This window comes from Triticum dicoccoides, chromosome 4B (assembly GCF_002162155.2).
Source record: "Triticum dicoccoides isolate Atlit2015 ecotype Zavitan chromosome 4B, WEW_v2.0, whole genome shotgun sequence".
Lineage (NCBI taxonomy): Eukaryota > Viridiplantae > Streptophyta > Magnoliopsida > Poales > Poaceae > Triticum > Triticum dicoccoides.
The window spans coordinates 83,306,500-83,332,723 of record NC_041387.1 but is presented as its reverse complement, the minus strand read 5'-3'; the positions used below and the strand labels follow the sequence as shown (position 1 = coordinate 83,332,723).

The 26,224-nt window shown below is 41.4% G+C and overlaps 1 long non-coding RNA gene across 4 annotated transcripts; it reads right to left on the bottom strand.

Moving 5' to 3' along the window:
* Window positions 1–10,806: 10,806 nt before the first annotated feature.
* Window positions 10,807–14,642, bottom strand: LOC119295164. Of its 4 annotated transcripts, none has more exons than XR_005143792.1 (6): window positions 14,298–14,642; window positions 13,788–13,928; window positions 13,355–13,420; window positions 13,004–13,137; window positions 12,645–12,711; window positions 10,807–12,507 (listed from the first exon to the last, which is right to left on the bottom strand). It is a non-coding gene; the product is annotated as an uncharacterized LOC119295164 (long non-coding RNA). The 4 variants fall into 4 exon arrangements; XR_005143795.1 differs by having other exon boundaries at window positions 10,807–12,503; XR_005143793.1 differs by having other exon boundaries at window positions 14,303–14,642.
* Window positions 14,643–26,224: the final 11,582 nt, after the last annotated feature.

The window sequence follows — 26,224 nt, the reverse complement described above, 5'->3', positions numbered from 1 at the left end:
ATTTTTCGCGCTCCTTGTGAACTTTGCAATGAACATGGTCATTTAAAGCTACAATGCTATTTGTTTCATGATCAAGTCGTGTCAAAATATTGTGATAATTTGATTACCCTTGAGCATCATAAAGAGCTTAGCCTTCTTTTGGGTTATGAAGAAATGAAATGTATAACTGAGGGTATTCCAAAATTTAATCTTGATAAAATTCTTGATTTGGATCTAGAGAAAATTTATATGTATTATGCGGAGAATTGCATTGAAAATCCTTATATTGCCAATTACCTAAAGAAAAGAAAGCAAATGGAAGATGATGAGAATACTAATGAAAGGGAAGAGGCTTCCCAATCTCCTCCTATTATTTCTTATGATGAATCGGGTAACGAGGAGGAGCTTTCTATTCAGCCAATCTCATCAATAAGGAGCTCAAAGAGGAAGGTTGAACCTACACATAATGTGAAGAAGAAAAAGAAAAGAAGGAGAAACAAAGGTAGAAAGGTATCCCTCCCAAATGATGTTGCTCCTACTACTCATTGTGATGATGATATTTTCTTTACTATTGGTGCTATCGATATTTTTAATGATGAGAGTGATTATGCTTATGATATGAAAGGGCCCAAGCTTGGGGAAGCTATGTTTGATGAGTATGAAATATTTGAGAATATATTTGCTGAAATTTGTCCCAAGCTTGGGGATGCTACGTTTAATGAAGATGATATTTTTAGCATCCCAAGTTTTGATATGCAAAGTTGTTATGATGATAGCATGCCTCCTACCTATGATGATTATATTGATGAAAGTGGGTTTGGAAGAGTGTCAACTTTAGGAAGTAGTGATCCCACTATTTTGGAGGATGTTGAATCTGTTTGTGATGAATATGAAAGTGGATTTGGAAGAGTGTCAACTTTATTTAGTGATTCCACTATCTTGGGAGAGGTTTCAATCGATTATGATGAGAACGAAGTTGCTACATATGATGATTACTGTGATGAAACTTATGGTATAAAAAGTAGTGATGATTATATTTATAAAACTTGTCATGATTATGATTGCCCTTTTTCTGAACACTACTCTTTTAATGTGGAAACAATTTTTAGTGTTCAAGTCTCTTATGATACTCCTACTATTCCGACTGAGAAGAATTTTGTTTATGTGGAGAGTAGTAAATTTTCTATGCTAGTAGATCATGAAAAGAATGCTTTAGGTGCTGGTTATATTGTTGAATTCATTCATGATGCTACTGAAAATTATTATGAGGGAGGAATATATTCTTGTAGGAATTGCAATAATGTCAAGTTTCCTCCCTATGTGCTTAAAGTCTTGAAGCTATGCTTGTGTTACCTTCCTATGCTAGTTGATTATTGTTCCCATAATTTGTTTGTTCACAAAATCCCTATGCATAGGAAGTGGGTTAGACTTAAATGTGCTAGTCATATGCTTCATGATGCTCCCGTTATGTTTCAATTCTTATGTTTTATGTGAGCATCATTGTCATCATCATGCCTAGCTAAAAAGGCATTAAAGAAAAGCGCTTGTTGGGAGACAACCCAATATTTATCCTTACTATTTTTTTGTGTCCACATGATTATGCTACTGTAGTAATCATGTTTTATAGCTTTTGTTTCAATAAAGTTCCAAGTAGAACCTTTGGTAAGACTTGGGTGAAGTTTATATGATCTTGCTGTAGAAAACAGAAACTTTTGCGCTCACGAGAATGGCTGCCATTTTTTACTGGAGAGTGATTTTAGGTTGATTCTTTTTGCAGGTGATTAATAGACAAATTCCTCAGAACCAGAAATTTATTTCAGAATTTTTTGAGTCCCAGAGGTATACGTTTCATACAGATTACTACAGACTGTTCTGTTTTTGACAGATTCTGTTTTCATTGTGTTGTTTGCTTATTTTGATGCATCTATGGCTAGTATTAAGTGGTATGAACCATAGAGAAGTTGGAATACAGTAGTTTTAACACAAATATGAATTTAGAATGAGTTCATTACAGTACCTAAGTGGTGGTTTTATTTTCTTATACTAACGGAGCTTACGAGTTTTGTGTTAAGTTTTGTGTGGTTGAAGTTTTCAAGTTTTGGGTAAAGATTCGATGGACTATGGAATAAGGAGTGGTAAGAGCCTAAGCTTGGGGATGCCCCGGATGGCATCCCCTCTTTCGTCTTCGTTCATCGGTAACTTTACTTGGAGCTATATTTTTATTCGCCACATGATATGTGTTTTGCTTGGAGCGTCATTTTCTTTTGTTAGTTTTTGCTTGCTGTTAGTTAGAATAATGTTTTGCAACTTTAGTTTCAATAAAAAGGTCAAGGATAGCCTTTGCCATGCTTATTTTGCTTGTATACATGTTGCTGTTTGAAAACAGAAAGTTTACCGTTGTTGCAAAAATTCCCTAGAAAATTCAGAGAATGGTATAACATTGAATATTTTTGCATATTAAGCTCTGATAAATTTATTACAGTGGTAATTTTAGTTCATAATTTTTGGAGTCAGGGAAGTACTGTTACTCTTGCATTCTTTACCGACTGAACTGTTTTGGCAGATTGCTGTTATGGTTGCATTGTTTGCATATGTTTGCTTGTTTAATGATTCTATTTGAGGATAGGAGTATTAAATATGCAGAGGCATTTAGTATTCAATGTTGAATAATAATTTTAGTGATTTGTTACACTAGAAAATGATAAGGTTTTGCATTGGTTTATACTAACCTATCTCACGAGTTCTTGTTGAGTTTGTTGTGAATGAAGCTTTTGATAAAAAGAAGAGAAACCATGATATGAGAGGAATTAAGGAGACACAAAAGTTCAAGCTTGGGGATGCCCAAGGCACCCCAAGATAATATTTCAAGAAGTCTCAAGCATCCCACCTTTCTTCTTCGACAACTATCGGTTAGTATCGGTTGAGCCTAAGTTTTTGCTTCTTCACATGAGTTGTGCTATCCTTGCAATGTAGTTTTCTTTAGCTTTTCTTGCTGTTTGAATAAAGTACCAAGATCTGAAATTCTTTAATGGGAGAGCCATACATGATTTGGAATTTTCTAGAATACTCTATGTGCTTCACTTATATCTTTTGAGCTTGATAATTTTTGCTCTAGTACTTCACTTAGATCTTTTAGAGCAAGGTGGTGGATTTGTTTTAAAGTAACTATTGATCTCTCATGCTTCACTTAGATTATTTTGAGATTTGTTAATAGCATGGTAATTTGCTTAAAGATAATATACTTGGTATTCAAGATATGTGAAATTTTCTTTTGCGTGCGTTGAATACTTAGATAAGTTTGATGCTTGATAAATGTTTTGAGATATGGAGGTGATAATATCAAAGCAATGCTAGTTGGGGTGATTATGAATTTAAAGAATGCTTGTGTTGAAGTTTGTGATTCCCGTAGCATGCACGTATGGTGAACCGCTTTGTGATGAAGTCGGAGCATAATTTTATTTATTGATTGTCTTCCTTATGAGTGGCAGTCGAGGACGAGCGATGGTCTTTTCCTACCAATCTATCACCCTAGGAGTATGCGTTTAGTGCTTTGGTTTTTGATGACTTCTAAATTTTTGCAACAAGTGCATGAGTTCTTTTGATTAATGTTGAGTCCATGGATTATAAGCACTCTAACCCTTCCACCATTGCTAGCCTCTCTAATACCGTGCACTTTTAGCCGGTATCATACACCCACTATATACCTTCCTCAAAACATCCACCATACCTACCTATCATGGCATTTCCATAGCCATTCAGAGATATATTGCCATGCAACTTTCCACCGTTCCGTTCATATGACATACATTACTTTTGTCATATTGCTTTTTGCATGAACATGTAGTTGACATTGTATTTGTGGCAATGCCACCTTCGTAATTCTTTCATACATGTCCCTCTTGATTCATTGCATATCCCGGTACACCGCCGGAGGCATTCATATAGAGTCATATTTTGTTCTAAGTATCGAGTTGTAATTGTTGAGTTGTAAGAAAAATAAAAGTGTGATGATCTTCATTATTAGAGCATTGTCCCAGTGAGGAAAGGATGATGGAGACTATGATTCCCCCATAAGTCGGGATGAGACTCCGGACTTTATGAAAAATAAAAGAGGCCAAAGAAGCCCAAATAAAAAAAGAAAAAAAAAGAAGCCAAAGAAGCCCACCAAAATAATAATTAAAAAATATGAGAGAAAAAGAGAGAAGGGACAATGCTACTATCCTTTTTCCACACTTGTGCTTCAAAGTAGCACCATGATCTTCATGATAGAGAGTCTCATATGTTGTCACTTTCATATACTAGTGGGAATTTTTCATCATAGAACTTGGCTTGTATATTCCAATGATTGGCTTCCTCAAAATTGCCCTAGGTCTTCGTGAGCAAGCAAGTTGGATGCACACCCACTTAGTTTCTTTTGTTGAGATTTTATATACTTATAGCTCTAGAGCATCCGTTGCATGGCAATCCCTACTCACTTACATTGATATCTATTGATGGGCATCTCCATAGCCCATTGATACGCCTAGTTGATGTGAGACTATCTTCTCCTTTTTGTCTTCTCCACAACCACCATTCTATTCCACCTATAGTACTATGTCCATGGCTCACGCTCATGTATTGCGTGAAAGTTGAAAATGTTTGAGATTACTAAAGTATGAAACAATTCTTGGCTCGTCATCGGGGTTGTGCATGATTAAATACTTTGGGTGATGAAGATAGAGCTTAGCCAAACTATATGATTTTGTAGGGATAACTTTCTTTAGCCATGTTATTTTGAGAAGACATGATTGCTTTGATTAGTATGCTTGAAGTATTATTACTTTTATGTCAATATGAACTTTTGTCTTGAATCTTTCGGATCTGAATATTCATGCCACAATTAAGAAGATTTACATTGAAATTATGCCAACGTATCACTCCGCATCAAAACTTCTTTTTTATCATTTACCTACTCGAGGACGAGCAGGAATTAAGCTTGGGGATGCTTGATACGTCTCCAACGTATCTATAATTTTTGATTGCTCCATGCTACTTTATCTACTGTTTTAGGCAATATTGGGCTTTATTATCCACTTTTATATTATTTTTGGGACTAACCTATTAACCGGAGGCCCAGCCCAGATTTGTTGTTTTATGCCTATTTTAGTGTTTCAAGGAAAAGGAATATCAGACGTAGTCAAAATGGAATGAAATCACTGGAGAAGTTATTTTTGGAAGGAAAGCAACCCAGGGAACTTGGAGTGCATGTCAGGGGAGATACGGGCTGCCCACGAGGGTGGAGGGCGCGCCCCCTGCCTCGTGGGGCCCCCGTAGCTCCCCCGACGTACCCCTTGCACCCATATATACCTACGTACCCTAAAACTTCCAGAACAGAACCTAGATCGGGAGTTCCGCCGCCGCAAGCCTCCAGAGCCACCAAAAACCAATCGGGACCCTGTTCCGGCACCCTACTAGAGGGGGATCCCATCACCGGAGGCCATCTTCATCATCCCGGTGCTATCCATGACGAGGAGGGAGTAGTTCACCCTCGGGGCTGAGGGTATGTACCAGTAGCTATGTGTTTTGATCTCTCTCTCGTGTTCTCTCTCGTGTTCCCTCTATGGCACGATCTTGATGTATCCCGAGCTTTGCTATTGTAGTTGGATCTTATGATGTTTCTCCCCCTCTACTCTCTTGTGATGAATTGAGTTTCCCCTTTGAAGTTATCTTATCGGATTGAGTCTTTATGAGAACACTTGATGTATGTCTTGCCGTGATTATCTGTGGTGACAATGGGATATCATGTGCCACTTGATGTATGTTTTGGTGACCAACTTGCGGGTTCCACCCATGAACCTATGCATAGGGGTTGGCACACGTTCTTGACTCTCCGGTAGTAGCTTTGGGGCACTCTTTGAAGTACTTTTATGTTGGTTGGATGAATCTGAGATTGTGTGACGCCTATCGTATAATCATGCCCACGGATACTTGATGTGACAATGGAGTATCTAGGTGACATTAGGGTTTTGGTTGATTTGTGTCTTAAGGTGTTATTCTAGTATGAACTCTATGATGGATTGAGCGGAAAGAATAGCTTTATGTTATTTTACTACGAACTCTTGAATAGATAGAACAGAAAGGATAACTTTGAGGTGGTTTCGTACCCTACCATAATCTCTACGTTTGTTCTCCGCTATTAGTGGCTTTGGAGTGACTCTTTGTTGCATGTTGAGGGCTTGCTATATGATCTATCTATGTTATTATTGTTGAGAGAACTTGCACTAGTGAAAGTATGAACCCTAAGTCTTGTTTCCTACCATTGCAATACCGTTTACGCTCAATTTTACCGCTCGCTACCTTGCTGTTTTTATTATTTCAGATTACAAAAACCTATATCTACTATCTATTTTGCACTTGTATCACCATCTCTTCGCCGAAGTAGTGCACCTATACAATTTACCATTGTATTGGGTGTGTTGGGGACACAAGAGACTCTTTGTTATTTGGTTGCAGGGTTGTTTGAGAGAGACCATCTTCATCCTACGCCTCCTACGGATTGATAAACCTTAGGTCATCCACTTGAGGGAAATTTGCTACTGTCCTACAAACCTGTGCACTTGCAGGCCCAACAACGTCTACAAGAAGAAGGTTGTGTAGTAGACATCAAGCACCAGGCCACGAGAGTGGAGGGTGCGCCCACCCCCTCTAGGCGCGCCCCCTGTCTCGTGGGTCCCTGGTGGACCCCCTCCACTTATGCCTGCACCTCTGTTGTTTGATTTGACTGCAGATAATTACCTTGTCACGTCGAAAGCGGTGTACGCTCATTGAGGCCAAGCATCCACTCCAGAACCTGAGCCCGAGCCGGAACCTTCACTAGACCCTTATCGTGCATCATCTTACCAGTGGGATCCGGAGGAGACGGCCAGCCAGTGGTATCCCGACTACACCCCTCAGTACACCGGGGAAAGTAGTCGCGACCCTTGGCATTAGACCAACTTAGGCCAAAAGCCTAAGCTTGGGGGAGTACGTATTTCTCACCGACTTTACATTCATGTTCACACACTATTCTAGTCGTCGGTGCTCATACTCTTTCATTATATTATCCATGCTAGTTTAATTCTCTTTTTCTAGTTTTCTTCTTGTGTGTTTGATAAACCTTAAGAAAAACCAAAAAAAATAGTTAGTTTAATTTCCATGCTTGTAGTAGAAATTAAAATGAAAACATAAAAAGATTTCTCGTTCTTCTTTTACTTGTTGGGAGCTTTCCCGTGTAAATAGTTTTATTTTCTTTTCTTTCCTTTGGGGATCAAGAGTAGAAGACCATATTGAAAATGTTTAGTGGTTCTCATATGCATAATTGTTTATTTAACTTAGAGCCCATATTACTTTGTCTTCTCTCTTGAGTTGAATGCTTGCAGATTCCAGCTTAGTCCAATGCACGTGCACTATTATTATTATACACATCGTTCGGTCGTGCAAGTGAAAGGCAATAATGACGATATATGATGGACTGATTAAGATGAGAAAAGCGGGTATGAACTCAACCTCTCTTGTTTTTGTAAATATGATGAGTTCATCATTCCTGATTCAGCTTATTATGAAGTAAACATATTTGCAATGACATTTAGATATTATAGTTGCTTGTGCCATGCTTGATTAGCTATGAGTTATAATGGTTTACCTTGCGTGCCAACATGCTATTAGAATGATTATGATGTGGTATAATGGGATGGTATCCTCCTTTGAATGAATTGAGTGACTCGACTTGGCACATGTTCACGCATGTAGTTGAAACAAATCAACATAGCCTTCATGATATTTATGTTCTTGGTAGATTATATCCTACTCATGCTTGTACTCGGTGTGAATTAATTTTAATTCATGTTATGACTGTTGTCGCTCTCTTAGTTGTTCGCTTCCCAGTATTTTGCTAGCCTTCACCTGTACTAAGCGGGAATACTGCTTGTGCATCCAAACTCCTTAAACCCCAAAGTTATTCCATATGAGTCCACCATATCTTCCTATATGCGGTATATACCTGCCGTTTCAAGTAAATTTGTATGTGCCAAACTACAAACTTTCAAATGAAATTCTATTTTGTATGCTCGAGCAGATCATGTTTCAACTAGGGTTGCCTTTATCTTCCATGCTAGGTGGGTTATTCTCAAGAGGAGTGGACTCCGCTCCTCATTCATGAGAAAGGGCCGGTAACCGGGATGCCCAGTCCCATGATCCAAAAAGATCAAAGCAAATCAATATAATTAAACAAAACTCCCCCAGGGTTGTTGTTAGTTGGAGGCACTCGTTGTTCCGAGAAAGCCATGGATTGATGCTTGTTGGTGGTGGGGAGTATAAACTTTTACCATTCTATTTGGGAACTGCCTATAATGCATGTAGTATGGAAGATACAACCATCTCATAGTTGTTGCGTTGACAGTGAAAGTATGCCGCTCAAAATGTTATTCAATCTCTATTTTAAAATCGAGCTCTGGCACCTCTACAAATCCCTGCTTCCCTCTGCGAAGGGCCTATCTATTTACTTTTATGTTAAGTCATCACCTTCTTATTAAAAAGCACCCGCTGGAGAGCACCCTGTTATTTGCATTTATTACTATTGGTTTATATTGGGTATGACTTGACTGGATCTCTTTTACCATGAATTACAATGTTTAGTCAGTCCCTGATCTTTAAAGGTGCTCTGCATTTATGTTTTGCGGTCTCAGAAAGGGCTAGCGAGATACCATTTTGTTATATCATGTTATGATTGTTTTAAGAAAGTGTTGTCATCCGAGTTTTATTATTACGAGTTGACCCGTTGCGCCAAATGGCGCAGAGACCTGCTGATTTCATGTTGGCGATGAAAAAAAATCCATGATTTAATTAATTTTGTTACAGGCAAACACATATAACAACAAATTTAATCTCTCTTAGTTTAGGCAAACAGGGGCTTGTTGTCTATAATAGATGTATATACACATTTAAATTTGGTAGCATAGAGTTTTATTTGAAACAAAATCTATGTAACAAATCTAATCCCTTTAGTGAGAAACAATGGTATTTTGTTGTAATGAGATGTATATACACATTTTAATTTGATAGCATAAAGTCCCATTCAGAATCATGTCGCTGAAAATACGTGTATCTTTTTGAATCCATGTGCACATTATAAAATACCATGTATTAGTTGTCTTAGTTATGAGCATGCACATTCGGTAACAAATAATCCCCTTTAATAAAAAATAGTTTGGGTGTCTACAATAAGATGTACATGCACATTTTATTTTGGTAGTGTGGAGTCTCATTCAAAACCACATCGTTTTAGAAATATATGTATTTTTTAATATTCTTATATTTGAGCAAGTACGCACGGCATAATTTAGACCCTTCTAGATATATAAAAGAAGTACATATTTTTTTGCCTAAGAACATATGTATACTTCTTTATATGAAACACTTTGCATTCCATTAACATGTGGTCGCGGCAAGATCGCCAGCCAGGTTACATCAGCAGGAAAATTCGTGATCCACAGAGTATGGTCACTTTGAACTTCCCAAGAACCGAGACTTGCCAGCACATGCACTGATGTGTTACATTTTAGGGGAGAGAAGTCCACTCGGTCGATGAAACCCAAACGGAGTCGATATTTTGCCTCTCTGAATAAAGCTCCTAGAGCTGCTCTGTCACTGGCGTCCAAACACACAACATGTTTCAGATTTAGACAATCCATTTCAAAGATGACTTTGCCCATGCCAAAATTTTCTGAAAGGTCGATCGTCTTCAAAAACGGATTGCTTTCGGCCTCTAACGGTTCAGACAAGTTACTGAGCAGTCCAGCGGCTGCGAACAGGATATTTCCGTCCGGCGCTATAGCGATGCAGCCCCAACCTCCCGTACCAGATTCTGGATCGTATGCACTGTCCAGGTTGATCTTTACGAACTCAGGTGGCGGTTTCCACTTGCTCGTATCCTGTATAAAGGCTTTGGAGAGGGCGTAAAAAACTGGCACCATTCAGCAACATCAAAAGACAGTTGTGCGCTAAATTCTTCATGCTTGATCTTTTCCGGTTGTGCAAAAATACGCTCAAGAATCTCCAACGGAGCTTGACACAAAAGCAGCTCCTGTCTCACACCCTCTAGCTGGGTGGTTCGCCAAACTTTTTTGACTTCCTTACAGCGAAGGAAAAGATGGCCGCCACCTTCAAATAGATGTCTGCAAACGCAGCAACGAGTATCCAGCTCCACACCCCGTCTTTCTATATTCATTAGCAAGAGGTGGCTATCATGAGCGAACCTCCATAAGAAGTGTTTTACTTTGGGAGGGCAATGAGCTTTCCATACCGCGTGCCCGTCCCCTTTCCTCCACTGCGAGCCCGCTGAGCCTTCACCAGTAGCACGGTTAGCTTGTTGCTGGGTAATACCAAACTGAATTTTATAAGCTGATTTGACAGAGAAAACCCCCTTGGGTTCAAAATGCCAGGAAATAAAACCCCTTGAGAACATATGTATACTTAACACCATGTATAAAACCTGTTATGGAGGCCTTATACTATTTTAGAAAGAGTAGTGTTTCTATCAACTTTGTTTTTGTGCTTTTGTGCCACTTAAATGCATGTATATTTCTAAGCAGTCGTATGGCAACCAGTTCGGCCCATGAATCAAGCAACTTACTAATCCCTTCTTCTGGGCACTTATTTATCCCTTCTTCCTCAACAACTTGTTCGGTCAGAGACAAAACTCCTAAGTAGTACTTACATCATCTCGATAATTAGGATGGATATCATCCACTACAATGAAGAACAATAACATTTATCTATATCTTGAACAATAATAACACCATTTACAGTACATTTGGTCAAGCAACCGATTAGTAGAACAAGGAACATTTCTCTATATCTTGAATTCCACATATGGGGTTATTAATATATCGACTTGTATGGATGGCTTCACTCTGTAACAATACATATGCCATACTCTCAACAAAAAAACATCTGCCTTCTATTTATTTGCCTGGCAAAATGACCATTAGATGAATCAATCAAATAGGAGGGACTGGGGAGTATTTCAAACCAAAACAAAGAATTGATCCTAACTACATGAAGTGGAGTAGCTTTAAAGCCTCTGAATTATTTTGCTGCTGCTCCACCAGGAAAGTGCAGGCCTTCAAGAACCAAAAGAAGCCATTTGAGCTCTCTTCAACCTCATAAGCCAGGTAGTTTTTTATATCTTTAACCCCAAAAGGATACATCGCCCTTCAGCATTCCATCTTATATCGTAATATAATGGCCTCCACATTGAGAAACTACTGCAGTTCTTATTCACTCAATACGAACAATAAAGGCTTTTTAATAAATGCATATAGGTATTCATGATGAAGAAATCAAAGGAAGTAGTTATTGACCTGTGCCGCGCTAGATAAAGTGGAATGAAGCCGTATTGATACCACAATAACATCCACCCCAAAATAAACTAAAATATTTTCTGATGTCGATCAAAGTTCAAGATCAGAAGTTACAAAAAATAACAACAAGACTTTGGAGTCTTGGCAAATCATTGAGATCTTTGATGTACAATTTTATTTCAAACTTAGATGGTGAAATATTTGTACATGAGAAGCAGGTGACTCACAGAAAGAGCCCATGACTCTCTGCTTGCTGCAGAACAGCTAGCTTTTCAGCATGTCTTGACAGACAGGACACAATTATGCAAAAAATAGAATGAGTAAAAGGCGAACGTAAATCTAATTTCAAATGTTAACAACTTGTGTACTTTTCTACACCTAACAACTTGTGTACTTCTCGAGATTTCAGAGATAAAACAAAATACTAACTAATTTACTGTCAAGATTCAACTAACTGGAAAATGGAGAAAGCAGACAATCGAAGATTATCAAATATAACAGTGAGAAAACTATAAAGGAATGTGATTTAAGATAATGATAAAGAGACATTTAATGGGACTTGCATCTGAATGGTGATTCAACAAAATCTTTATGGTTGCATCCTGCTTCTGTTCAGCAGCGACATACAACAGTGCCCCATGATTCCTTTACAATTTTGTACAGTCTAAAGCATTTTTGTATTGTCTAAAGCATTTTTGTACTGTCTAAAGCATTTTTCATGGAAATAATCATGACATGTGATCATGCAGAAATTCTTTTGCCTTTTGAAAAAAAGGGCTGTAGTTGAAAATATATACATTCTAACTCATGGTGAATTTCTCTGCAAAAGTCTGCGGCAGGAACGCACATGATAGAACACAAAAGCCATGTATATAAAATATACAGAACAGATATGAGAGGAAGTTGTCATCCATACATTGAACTTCGCAATATAAATCATGTCCAGTTCCCTAATAGGCCAAAAGATGTCACCGGATCACGAAGAACTTCTTGAGAGCACATACCATGCCCTCCAGCAGCAAATCCTTGCAAACTTAACTGCTCCAACATGAATAGGTGCATACCTTTGAGTAGTTACCTTCCTTAAGATCAACGCTTGAGCTCCATCGAATGCTTGTCTTGCCAACTGCTTTGAGTAGTTACCTTCTTGCTAGTACAAAGATCAAGCCAGACAACCAATATGCTTCAGAGATAAACATGATCCAAATACATTGCCACAGATAAGAAGAAAACTGCAGACAAAAACAATAATCAAAAGAAAATATAGCTTAAAGAGGAAGCACAAACCTTGATAGGCAAAACAGCAAACGATGAACAAGCAGCAGTTTAGAAGAACAGGCAACAACAACATCACCTGTAAAATAGAAGAACAAAATTGAGTATTCAGAAACCAACAAGCCAGATCAAGCAAATAATTTGGTAGCATAAGGATGCTCCATTTTTTATGTAGTATGTACGTAACCATGATTTACAGATACTGAAGCTAGACCGTAAAGGCTACTTTCTTAATTTACACTTGCAGTATCACATACCAAAATGGATGCAGTTTTTACATGTAATTAGACTGTTTAAAGGCAAATGTAAATCTATAGATGCTAGAACATATGAATGTTGTTTAACTGTGGAATATTGATCCAAGAGCATACCATTGGCTCCACGCCTCTGCCTGCTCTTAAGTAAGGTTTCTGTTTCATTTTCCAAAGGCTTCGGTTTCAGTGTATAATCACTTTGAGTCATCAGTTATGGAACAACATTCAGAGGCGTATGAATCTGCAGAAAACTACACAAATATACAAGCAATCAAATTGTTGCAAAGCAAAACTCAGGTTAGCAAAGACAACTTCAATGATTCAGTAAAATTAAAGGAGTTTAGTTACCTACCCAAAAGAATGAATTAATATACAGTATAAAGGCAAAATGACTGACAACTTCTATGATTCAGTAATTTTGCTATTAAAATATGTAACAACACAAGATAGAATAAAACCATCTCATACCTAGATTTCCACAGATATGTTGAATTTATCCAATAATTTTGGGTAGGAAGGCTCTTCCTGAAAATCCTACAATCAAAAAGCGGGAAACACATCAAGCAAAGGAACAAAAGCCTCCTTTATAGTGGGGAAATGAGGTCCATGGCAAATCGATCCCCTTCTTGACGAGGAAAGAGCAAGCTACCAAACAAACTAAGAAAGGAAACAATTTTTTTTATGAATCTAGCTAGGCCAGAGAGCATCTCCTGAGCAGGAACAAACAAAAATCCCCTTTGCAGAAACTTATCCGAGGTACCCAACAAACTTAAAAGGTAAAAAAATCCTATATGAAAGCCTAGCTAAATCTGAGCATCCGGTCAACTAAAATAAACAAAAAAAATGCAGGAACCTTGCCAGACATGAACAACTCGTTGACAAGAAGGGTGAATAAGCTCACCCAGCAGCACAACCGGGGCATGGAATGGGCCCTATCACCCAACATCCTTGGAGCCTCTGCTAGCAGGCTCGCTTCCGCCAGGGTCTCCTAGTCTCCCTCCAATCTCAAACGGCGGATGACCACCACGGAAGGACAAGCCCCCTGCAAAAAGAGATAAGATGGATATCAGCCAGGGAGGCGATGGCGGAGCTGAAGGGGCGAGGTGGGGAAGCAGCCATCAAGCCCGAGATGCATGGGAGGGCCAACAGCGGGTGAGGGCGCGGGAGGACGGCCACCAGAGGGTGAGGGGACTGAGGTAGGCCGGGTTGAGCGCATGGGAGACCGTGGGCGCACGGGGAGGAGGCACCGCCGGGAGTAGATGGAAAGGAGGAGGGAGAGCTCTAAGGTTACTTTCTCGCACCAACCGCATACAAGGCACGCGAGGCACGACGCGCGGCGCACACGGAACACACACACACGCAGCAAGCAGGGCAAGTGGAACAGGGAGAGCAGAGATTTGGAGGAAGTTACCTTACCGGGATGGGATTCCTGGCGGCAGCGGTGGAGTTGACCCACATCAACGATGGAGGTGACTCGAGGCGGCGGCTAGGGTGGATCCACGTGACGGCTAGGAAATCCAGGCGCCAGCGGCGTGGCCGCGAGGGCTCCCTCGATCCAATCCACTGCCCGCTCTTGCTCGAGTTAGGAGTGGACTGCTGCTGAGCTCGGGCTGCGCTCCACCACTGCCTATCCCCGACGTGTCGATGGCGCTATGGAGGTGTGTCGAGGGCGGCGGCCTGGGAGAGGAGGGAGTGGGGAGGAGAGGAGGCGGAGGGGCGAGGGGTGGACGAGAAGGGGCGGCGGCTAGGTTTTTTGACCCTTTTGCACTTTTTGCGGGTCGAGCGCAACGCGCGGGCAGACGGCATTGGCGATACTCTCGCGGACATGGGCAGAGCTCGCCCAATCAATGAGCGCGCAATGCGAGCCCACCTGTCATTGGCCAGTGGAAACAACTGTAATGTGAAAAGAGTTTGACCACAGGGTGAAGATCTGACGGTCTGGACGCATCAGAAGGGCAGATCCAACGGCCAGGAACGACCCAAACGAGGGAGCTCCGTGGAGGCAGGTTGGATAGCATCCTTTTATGTTAAATGGCTCGCTAGCTGATTATGCCATTGATATGAGTAATTGTGAGACCGAGGTGTTATTGTGAGTATGGTTAGTTCATAATATCTGCTGAAACCTGAATGCTGGTTTTGCATGTTTACAACAACAAGAGCAAACAGAGTTTGTAAAAGTTTTTCTTTATCACTTTTGGTTTATCAACTGAATTGCTTGAGGACAAGCAAAGGTTTAAGTTTGGGGGAGTTGATATGTCTCCAACGTATCTACTTTGCCAAACACTTTTGCCCCTGTTCTGGACTGTAACTTGCATGATTTGAATGAAAGTAACCCGGACTGACGCTGTTTTCAGCAGAACTGCCATGATGTTGTTTTATGTGTAGAAAACAAAAGTTCTCGGAATGACCTGAAAATCCTCAGAGACAAGTTTCAGAAAATATAAAAAATGCTGGCAAGCTTGAGGGCCTGCAGCGCGCCTTTCATGTCTCCTGCCACCGTGAGGACACCATTGCTGCCCGGCATCTTCATGAGGTTGTATGCGGGATGGGCCGCACCCATAAATTGCACCAAGGCTGGATATCCCAGAATAACGTTGTACGGAAGGTTGATCTTGGCTATGTCGAAGTCGACGAGCTCGGTGCGGTAGTTGTCCCGGGTCCCAAAGGTGACAGGGATGCGGATCTGCCCCAGGGGCCTGGTGGAGCCGTCTCCAACTTCAGAGAAGGGCTTAGAGGGGCGGAGCCAGCTGGGCGGTACGTGGAGTGCTACCTCTTGAGCACTGCGTTGGATTTCCCCGAACAGGATAGGATGATGCGGTAAAGTAGCGTAAGTATTTCCCTTAGTTTTTAAGAACCAAGGTATCAATCCAGTAGGAGATCACGCACGAGTCCCTCGTACCTACACAAAACGATAGCTACTCGCAACCAACGCGATTAGGGGTTGTCAATCCCTTCACGGTCACTTACGAGGGTGAGATCTGATAAAGATGATAAATAATATTTTTGGTATTTTTTATATAGAGATGCAAAGTAAAAAGTAAAAGGCAAAGTAAAAACAAAGCAAGTAATAATGTAATAGAGATTGATATGATGAGAATAGACCCGGGGGGCATAGGTTTCACTAGTGGCTTCTCTCAAGAGCATAAGTATTCTAAGGTGGGTGAACAAATTACTGTTGAGAAATTGATAGAAAAGCGAATAATTATGAGGTTATCTAGGTATGATCATGTATATAGGCATCACGTCCGAGACAAGTAGATCGAAACGATTCTGCATCTACTACTATTACTCCACTCATCGAGCGCTATCCAGCATGCATCTAGAGTATTAAGTTAAAAACAGAGTAACACCTTAAGCAAGATGACATGATGTAGAGGGATAAATTCATGCAATATGATAAAAAACCCATCTTGTTATCCTCGATGGCAACAATACAATACGTGCCTTGCAACCCTTTCTGTCACTGGGTAAGGACACCGCAAGATTGAACCCAAAGCTAAACACTTCTCCCATTGCAAGAACTACCAATCTAGTCGGCCAAACCAAACGGATAATTCGAAGAGACTTGCAAAGATAACTCAATCATACATAAAAGAATTCAGAGAAGAATCAAATATTATTCATAGATAAGTTGGATCATAAACTCACAATTCATCGGTCTGAACAAACACACCACAAAAATAAGATTACATCGAATAGATCTCCACAAGAGAGGGGGATAACATTGTATTGAGATCCAAAAAGAGAGAAGAAGCCATCTAGCTACTAGCTATGGACCTGAAGGTCTGAAGTAAACTACTCACACTTCATCGGAGAGGCTATGGTGTTGATGTAGAAGCCCTCCGTGGTAGATGCCCTCTCCGGCGGAGCTCCGGAACAGGCCCCAAGATGGGATCTCGCGGATACAGAAGGTGCGGCGGTGGAATTAGGTTTTTGGTTCCGTATCTGATCTGACGGGGGTCCGTAGGTATATATAGGAGGAAGGAGTACGTCGGTGGAGCAACAGGGGGCCCATGAGGCAGGGGGCGCGCCCTCCACCCTTGTGACCTCCTCGGTTGTTCCTTGGAGCAGGGTCCAAGTCTCCTGGATCACGTTCGGTGAGAAAATCACGTTCCCGAAGGTTTTATTCCGTTTGGACTCCGTTTGATATTCTGTTTCTTCGAAATACTGAAATAGGCAAAAAAACAGCAATTCTGGGCTGGGCCTCCGGTTAATAGGTTAGTCCCAAAAATAATATAAAAGTGGAAAATAAAGCTCAATATAAACCAAAACAGTAGATAAAGTAGCATGGAGCAATCAAAAATTATAGATACGTTGGAGACGTATCAAACGTCCCCAAGCTTAATTCCTGCTCGTCCTCGAGTAGGTAAATGATAAAAAAGAATTTTTGATGCGGAGTGATACTTTGGCATAATTTCAATGTAAATCTTCTTAATTGTGATATGAATATTCAGATCCGAAAGATTCAAGACAAAAGTTCATATTAACATAAAGGTAATAATACTTCAAGCATATAAATTAAAGCAATCATGTCTTCTCAAAATAGCATGGTTAAAGAAAGTTATCCCTACAAAATCATATAGTTTGGCTAAGCTCTATCTTCATCACACAAAGTATTTAATCATGCACAACCCCGATGACGAGCCAAGAAATTGTTTCATACTTTAGTAATCTCAAACATTTTCAACTTTCACGCAATACATGAGCGTGAGCCATGGACATAGTACTATAGGTGGAATAGAATGGTGGTTGTGGAGAAGACAAAAAGGAGAAGATAGTCTCACATCAACTAGGCGTATCAATGGGCTATGGAGATGCCCATCAATAGATATCAATGTAAGTGAGTAGGGATTGCCATGCAACGGATGCTCTAGAGCTATAAGTATATGAAAGCTCAACAAAAGAAACTAAGTGGGCGTGCAACCAACTTGCTTGCTCACGAAGACCTAGGGCACTTTTGAGGAAGCCCATCATTGGAATATACAAGCCAAGTTCTATAATGAAAAATTCCCACTAGTATATGTAAGTGACAACATATGAGACTCTCTATCATGAAGATCATAGTGCTACTTTGAAGCACAAGTGTGGAAAAAGGATAGTAGCATTGTCCCTTCTCTCTTTTTCTCTCATATTTTTTTTATTTTGGTGGGCTTCTTTGGCCTCTTTTTTTTATTTGGGCTTCTTTGGCCTCTCTTATTTTTCATAAAGTCCAGAGTCTCATCCCGACTTATGAGGGAATCATAGTCTCCATCATCCTTTCCTCACTGGGACAACGCTCTAATAATGATGATCATAACACTTTTATTTTTCTTACAACTTAACAATTACAACTCGATACTTAGAACAAAATATGACTCTATATAAATGCCCCCGTCGGTGTACCGGGCTATGCAATGAATCAAGAGTGACATGTATGAAAGAATTATGAACGGTGGCTTTGCCACAAATACAATGTCAACTACATGTTCATGCAAAAAGCAATATGACAAAAGTAATGTGTGTCATATGAACGGAACGGTGGAAAGTTGCATGGCAAGACGAAAGGTGCGTCATGATATTGAAGAAGGATGGTGGGAACTAGGACGCGAGTGTATGATACCGGCGAAAGGTGCGCGGTATTAGAGAGGCTAGCAATGGTGGAAGGGTGAGAGTGCGTATAATCCATGGACTCAACATTAATCAAAAGAACTCATGCACTTATTGCAAAAATTTAGAAGTCATCAAAAACCAAAGCACTAAATGCATACTCCTAGGGGGATAGATTGGTAGGAAAAGACCATCGCTCGTCCCCGACTGCCACTCATAAGGAAGACAATCAATAAATAAAATTGTGCTCCAACTTCATCACAAAGCGGTTCACCATACGTGCATGCTACGGGAATCATAAACTCCAACACAAGCATTCTTTAAATTCATAATCACCCCAACTAGCATTGATTTGATATTATTACCTCCATATCTCAAAACAAATATCAAGCATCAAACTTATCTTAGTATTCAACGCACTCAAAAGAAAGTTTCACATATCTTGAATACCAAGTATATTAACATTAAGCAAATTACCATGCTATTAACAACTCTCGAAATAATCTAAGTGAAGCATGAGAGATCAATAGTTTCTTTAAAACAAATCCACCACCGTGCTCTAAAAGATCTAAGTGAAGCACTAGAGCAAAAATTATTATGCTCAAAAAGGTTTAAGTGAAGCACTATGAGCAAAACTATCAAGCTCAAAAGATATAAGTGAAGCACATAGAGTATTCTACCAAATTCTAAATCATGTATGGCTCTCTCAAAAGGTGTGTACAGCAAGGATGATTGTGGTAAACTAACAAGCAAAGACGCAAATAATACAAGACGTTCCAAGCAAAACACATGACATGTGGTGAATAAAAATATAGCTCCAAGTAAATTACTGATGGAAGTAGACGAAAGAGGGGATGCCTTCAGGGGCATCCCCAAGCTTTGAATTTTTGGTGTCCTTGGATTATCTTGGGGGTTCCATGGGCATCCCCAATCTTAGGCTCTTGCCACTCTTTGTTCCATAATCCATCAAAATAATTCACCCAAAACTTGAAAACTTCACAACACAAAACTCAATAGAAATCTTGTGAGCTCCGTTAGTGAAAGAAAACAAAAGACTACTTTAAGGTACTTTAATTAACTCATTCTTTATTTATATTGGTGTTAAACCTACTGTATTCCAACTTACTTATGGTTTATAAACTAATTTATTAGCCATAGATGCATTGAAATAAGCAAACAACACACGAAAAACAGAATCTGTCAAAAACAGAACAATCTGTAGCAATCTGTAACTAACTCAAACTTCTGGAATTCTAAAAATTCTACCAAAATAGTACGTACTGGATAATTTGTTTATCGATCAGAAACAAAAAGAATCAATGCAAAATCTCGTTTCTGTGATTTATTGAATTTTTTCTCGTGAGTGCAAAGTTTCTGTTTTTCAGCAGAATCAAATCAACTATCATCATAGCTTATCCTATAGGTTCTACTTGGCACAAACACTAATTAAAACATAAAACCACATCTAAACAGAAAGTAGATGGATTATTTATTCCTAAACAGAAGCAAAAAACAAAAAACACAAAATAAAATTGGGTTGCCTCCCAACAAGCACCATCGTTTAACGCCCTTAGCTAGGCATAAAAGCAAGGATAGATCTAGGTTTTGCCATCTTTAGTAGGCAATCCATAAGTGGCTCTCATGATAGATTCATATGGTAATTTTATTTTCTTTCTAGGGAAGTGTTCCATACCCTTCTTTAAGGGAAATTGGAATCTAATATTCCCTTCTTTCATATCAATAATTGCACTAATCGTTTTAAGAAAAGGTCTACCAAAAATAATAGGACATGAAGGATTGCAATGGTCCAGGCCAGGTCAGCCCATTAGTCCCGGTTCAATCCAGAACCGAGACCAATGGGGGCATTGGACCCGGTTCGTGAGCCCCAGGGGCCGGCCGGGCCACGTGGGCCATTGGTCCCGGTTCGACTGGACCTATTGGTCCCGGTTGATGGGACGAACCGGGACCAATGGGCCTCGCTCCTGGCCCACCACCATTGGTCCCGGTTGGTGGCTTGAACCGGGACCAAAGGTTGCCCTTTAGTCCCGGTTCTTGCTACGAACCGGGACCAATTAGTTGCCTATATATACCCCTCGCCCGCGAGCAGAGCACTCCCACTGCTCTGTTTTTCGTGGCCGGCGAGGGGAGAGCTTTGTGGTGCTCTAGCTCACCTCGATGGAATGCCCGAGCCACACTACTTAAGCTTTCTCCTCTCCAAGCTCGACCTCCAAGCTCCATTTTCCTTAATATTTGTCTAGGTTTAGCGGTCTGTCACGTCCCATCCCCGTCTTCACCGCCGTCGATCGCCCGCGCCGATCTCGTCGCCGGCACCATCGTGGTGAGCCTCTTGTTCTTATCTTCTTTCTAAAAGGAAAAAAAATTCTTACTTGTATGTTTATATAGATACTTGTATAATTTTCTTACTTTTATTATTGCATCTTATATAGTGCGATGGTTTTGGTATCCGCCCCCGTCGGCCCTCGTCCTGTCTATGATTCGGATGTGGTATATATTATCTTTTCATAACTACTGGTTCATTTATTGTGTATGACAATTATGCCGACCAACGTGACATAGATTTTATTTATCTAGGAGGTTGTTGAACCGAAAATTCCAACCGACCCTATTGTCGAGAGGTTAAATTTAGTTGAAGAAGAAAACAATTTGTTGAAGGAAAAAATTAGAAAAATTGAGGAGGAGAAGATGATATTGGAGTTGCATGTTGCGGATGTCGTTGATGATCACAAGATCAAGATGGATGCAATGCGCTTGAAGATTAGAAAGATTAGAAAATATGCCATTCATACCGAGGCTTGGTATCATTATGCCGTTGGATCAGTTGTTACATTGGTTGCGATTATGATCGCATTTGTTTTCGCATTGAAATGTTTTACATAGTTTCAGTGTATGGTTTAATTAATTTAGATGCTCTGCAGACCTTTATGTTGTTAGATGAGAACTATGTATGTACTTTGGTTTTAATGTGATGATGAACTTCTATTAATTTGGTCACTTAATTATCTATTCATGATGTTCTGTGATGATTTTTGACACACTTAATTATATATAATGCACGCAGATGAACCGGCAATGGATGTACGGTTCAAGACACACCTCCGAGTACATTAAGGGCGTGCATGATTTTCTCGAAGTGGCTGAGGCAAACAAGCAGAATGGTTTTATGTGTTGTCCATGCCCTATATGTGGGAATACGAAGTCTTACTCTGACCGGAAAATCCTTCACACCCACCTGCTTTACAAGGGTTTCATGCCACACTATAATGTTTGGACGAGGCACGGAGAAATAGGGGTTATGATGGAAGACAGTGAAGAAGAAGAGTACGATGACAACTATGTGCCCCCTGAATACGGTGATGCTACTGAAGATCAAGAGGAACCAGACGATGTGCACGATGATGCTGCAACGGGCGAAGCTGCTGAAGATCAAGAGGAACCAGACAATGTGCCCAATGATGATGATCTCCGCCGGGTCATTGTCGATGCAAGGACGCAATGCGAAAGTCAAAAGGAGAAGCTGAAGTTCGATCGCATGTTAGAGGACCACAAAAAAGGGTTGTACCCCAATTGCGAAGATGGCAACAGAAAGCTCGATACCGTACTGGAATTGCTGCAGTGGAAGGCAGAGAATGCTGTGCCTGACAAAGGATTTGAGAAGCTACTGAAAATATTGAAGAAGAAGCTTCCAAAGGATAACGAATTGCCCGACAGTACATACGCAACAAAGAAGGTCGTATGCCCTCTAGGATTGGAGGTGCAGAAGATACATGCATGCCCTAATGACTGCATCCTCTACCGTGGTGCGTACAAGGATCTAAACGCATGCCCGGTATGCGGTGCATTACGGTATAAGATCAGACAAGATGCCCCTGGTGATGTTGACGGTGAGCCCCCCAGGAAGAGGGTTCCTGCGAAGGTGATGTGGTATGCTCCTATAATACCATGGTTGAAACGTTTGTTCAGAAACGGAGAGCATGCCAAGTTGATGCGATGGCACAGTGAGGACCGTAAGAAAGACGAGAAGTTGAGAGCACCCGCTGACGGGTCGCAGTGGAGAAAAATCGAGAGAAAGTACTGGGATGAGTTTGCAAGTGACCCAAGGAACGTATGGTTTGCTTTAAGCGCGGATGGCATTAATCCTTTCGGGGAGCAGAGCAGCAATCACAGCACCTGGCCCGTGACTCTATGTATGTATAACCTTCCTCCTTGGATGTGCATGAAGCGGAAGTTCATTATGATGCCAGTTCTCATCCAAGGCCCTAAGCAACCCGGCAACGACATTGATGTGTACCTAAGGCCATTAGTTGAAGAACTTTTATAGCTGTGGAATGGAAAAGGTGTACGTACGTGGGATGAGCACAAACATGAGGAATTTTAGCTAAAGGCGTTGCTGTTCGTGACCATCAACGATTGGCCCGCTCTCAGTAACCTTTCAGGACAAACAAACAAGGGATACCACACATGCACGCACTGTTTACTTGACACCGATAGTATATACCTAGGAAGCTGTAGGAAGAATGTGTACCTGGGCCATCGTCGATTTCTTCCGACCAACTATCTATGTCGAAAGAAAGGCAAGCATTTCAAAGGCGAGGCAGATCACCAGAAGAAGCCCGCCATGCGTACCGGTGATCACATACTTGCTATGGTCAATGATTTACACGTAATCTTTGGAAAGGGTCCCGGCGGACTAGCTGTTCCGAGTGACGTTGGGGGACATGCACCCATGTGGAAGAAGAAATCTATATTTTGGGACCTACCCTACTGGAAAGACCTAGAGGTCCGCTCTTCGATCGACGTGATGCACGTGATGAAGAACCTTTGCGTGAACCCGCTAGGCTTCTTGGGCGTGTATGGGAAGACAAAAGATACAGCTGAGGCACGGGAGGACCTGCAACGTTTGCACGAAAAAGACGGCATGCCTCCAAAGCAGTATGAAGGTCCTGCCAGCTATGCTCTTACCAAAGAAGAGAAGGAAATCTTCTTTGAATGCCTGCTTAGTATGAAGGTCCTGACTGGCTTCTCGTCGAATATAAAAGGAATAATAAATATGGCAGAGAAAAAGTTTCAGAACCTAAAGTCTCATGACTGCCACATGATTATGACGCAACTGCTTCCGGTTGCATTGAGGGGGCTTCTACCGGAAAACGTCCGATTAGCCATTGTGAAGCTATGTGCATTCCTCAATGCAATCTCTCAGAAGGTGATCGATCCAGAAATCATACCAAGGCTAAGGAGTGATGTGGTGCAATGTCTTGTCAGTTTCGAGCTGGTGTTCCCATCGTCCTTCTTCAATATCATGACGCACGTCCTAGTTCATCAGCTTCGAGATTGTCATTCTGGGCCCCGTATTTCTACACAATATGTACCCCTTTGAGAGGTTCATGGGAGTCCTAAAGAAATATGCCCGTAACCGTGCTAGGCCAGAAGGAAGCATCTCCATGGGCCATCAAACAGAGGATGTCATCGGGTTTTGTGTTGACTTCATTCCTGGCCTTAAGAAGATAGGTCTCCCTAAATCGCGGTATGAGGGGAGACTGACTGGAAAAGGCACACTTGGAAGGGACTCAATAATATGCAGGGACGGATATTCTTGGTCTCAAGCACACTACACAGTTCTATAGAACTCTACCTTGGTGACCCCGTATGTCGATGAACACAAGAACAGTCTGCGCTCCAAACACGCGGAGCAGTGCGACGACTGGATTACATGTCAACACATCAGGACTTTTAGCAGTTGGTTGGAAGCACGTCTCAGAGGTGACAACACTGTTTGTGATGAGCTGTACTTGTTGTCCAGGGGACCATCTTTAACTGTATTGATTTGGAAAGGGTACGAGATAAATGGGAATACATTTTACACGATTGACCAAGATCAAAAGAGCACCAACCAAAACAGCGGTGTCCGCTTTGATGCAACAACCGAGAGGGGAAAGGACACATATTATGGTTACATAGTGGACATATGGGAACTTGAATACGGACTTGATTTTAAGGTCCCTTTGTTTAAGTACAAATGGGTCAATCTGTCAGGAGGCGGGGTACAGGTAGACCCACAGTACGGAATGACAATAGTGGATCTGAAAAATCTTTGGTACACTAACGAACCATTCGTCCTAGCCAATGATGTGGCACAAGTTATCTATGTGAAGGACATGTCTACCAGACCGAGAAAGAGAAAAGATAAGGAAGCGAATACATCATACGATGAGCCAAAGCGCCACATAGTTCTTTCAGGAAAAAGGGACATCATGGGAGTGGAGGGCAAGACAGACATGTCTGAAGATTATGAAAAGTTTCATGAAATTCCTCCCTTCAAAGTCAAGGCTGACCCCAGCATCCTGATAAACGATGAAGATTATCCATGGTTACGGCGCAATAAGCAAATGACACAAGCGAAGAAAAAGTGAAGACTTTCTCCCGCAACTATTATGATGATAGCATGCCAACTTTGTAACAGACGAGTATGATACCATTGTCCGTTTTGTACATGCACATGCTATGTGGGTGAATTTATGATACCATGCCAACTTTCAACTTTTTCAGAGTTCATTTGAAATGCTTTAATGTCTTATGGTTCGGCCCTCGTAACAATTAAAAATAGCAACAATAAGTATTTTGTTGTAAGTAGAAACAAAATAAAATAAATAAAGCAAGAAAGAAAACAAAAAAACAAAAAAAGTGTTTTCAAATTTGAAACTAATGGCACTAACAGAAAGTTTATAAATTTCCTAAAACTAAAAGCAAAAGGAATTAAAAAATAAAGCAAAAAACAAAAGAAAATAAATAATGCAGAAAACAAAACAAAAAAACTGGAAAAAAAATAAAAATAGCAAAAATAAGTAAAGAAAACAAAAAAACAAAAAAAACTGGAAAAAAATAAAAATAGCAACAATAAGTAAAGAAAACAAAAAAACCAAAAAAATGCCTCCTACTAGGCCCCCACGACGTGAATACGACTAGAAACCCTACCATGGGCCAGGATTCAGGCCCGTAGTAGGCCCAGAAGGCCCATCAGGCAAAGTAGAAGCAAGTAGGCCCGCAAGCCTGCGGTGGAGAGGAGCTCGAGAGGGGTGCGGCAGTGGGGCTTATAAACCACTGCGCGCCCCTCTCAACTAGCGAGGTGGGACTAAACTTTGGCCCCAACGCGGGCAGCACAGGGGCCTTTGGTCCCGGTTGGTGGCACCAACCGGGACCAAAGGGCGCCGCTTCCCGCCCTTTGGGCTGCTGAAAAGAGGCCTTTGGTCCCGGTTGGTGGCACCAACCGGGACTAAAGGGTGTATTAGTCCCGGTTGGTGCCACCAATCGGGACTAAAGGCTTTGCTATATAAGCAGCACTTAGCAGTTTCTCCAAAATCCATCCCTTTCTTCGCCGACCGACGCCCGCTGCTCTGCCTCATCGCCATTGCCGCCGAGCCATCAGGCTGCTCCACCTCATCGTTGTCGCCGCCTCCGACGCCGTCAGGCTGGTCCACCTCACCGTCATCGCCGCCTCCGACGCCGTCAGGCTACTCAACTTTGCCGTCGCCGCCACCCTCGACGGCATCTGCCCCGACGCCGGCGCCGCTCCCCGCGCCCCGACGCCACCCGCCGTGCCCCGCAACCCCCCTGTGAGCACCTGCCTCGCGCCCCTGCCTTGCCTCGCTCCCGCGCCCCTGCCCTGCCCTGCCCCGCCGGCGCCACCGCTGCCGCCATGCCCCTCTTCCCGCGGCTCTATTTTTTTATTTGTTTAAT